This window comes from Sinocyclocheilus grahami, unplaced genomic scaffold, assembly GCF_001515645.1.
Source record: "Sinocyclocheilus grahami isolate Dianchi unplaced genomic scaffold, SAMN03320097.WGS_v1.1 scaffold13.1, whole genome shotgun sequence".
Classification (NCBI taxonomy): Eukaryota; Metazoa; Chordata; class Actinopteri; order Cypriniformes; family Cyprinidae; genus Sinocyclocheilus; species Sinocyclocheilus grahami.
Window position 1 is genome coordinate 269,341 of NW_015505192.1, and position 546 is coordinate 269,886.

A 546-nucleotide genomic window follows, 5' to 3' on the forward strand; every position below is an offset into this window, starting at 1 on the left:
GCGAGAAGAACACCACTCAACGAACAGGTTCCACTTCAAAGCGTAGGCGTGTCTCGCAGACGGTGCTCTCGCCGAAGTGATGGTGTCGACTACCTCTTAGGGTATGTCATTCAGAACCTCCGCGTCCTGTCCAGGAACCAGACATGAAGTTTCCAGAGGTCTGGACGCGGGTGCCAAAGGGTGCCCCGTCTCTGAGTCAGTAAATCCTTCCTCAGAGGAATCGGCCAAGGAGGGGCTGTCGCGAGGAGCATTAGTTCCGGGAACCAGGTCCGGGTAGGCCAATAGGGTACCACCAACAGGACCTGCTCCTCGTCCTCCCTGACCTTGCACAGCAACTGTGCAAGAAGGCTCACTGGGGGAAACGCATACTTGCGAAGGCCCCGAGGACAGCTGTGTGCCAGTGCGTCCGTGCCGAGTGTTCCCTCGGCCAGGGAGAAGAACAACTGACAGTGAGAGGTTTCTGGAGAGGCAAACAGGTCCACCTGAGCGGCTCCGAAACGTCCCCAAACCAGCTGGACCGTCTGGGGATGGAGTCGCTATTCTCCC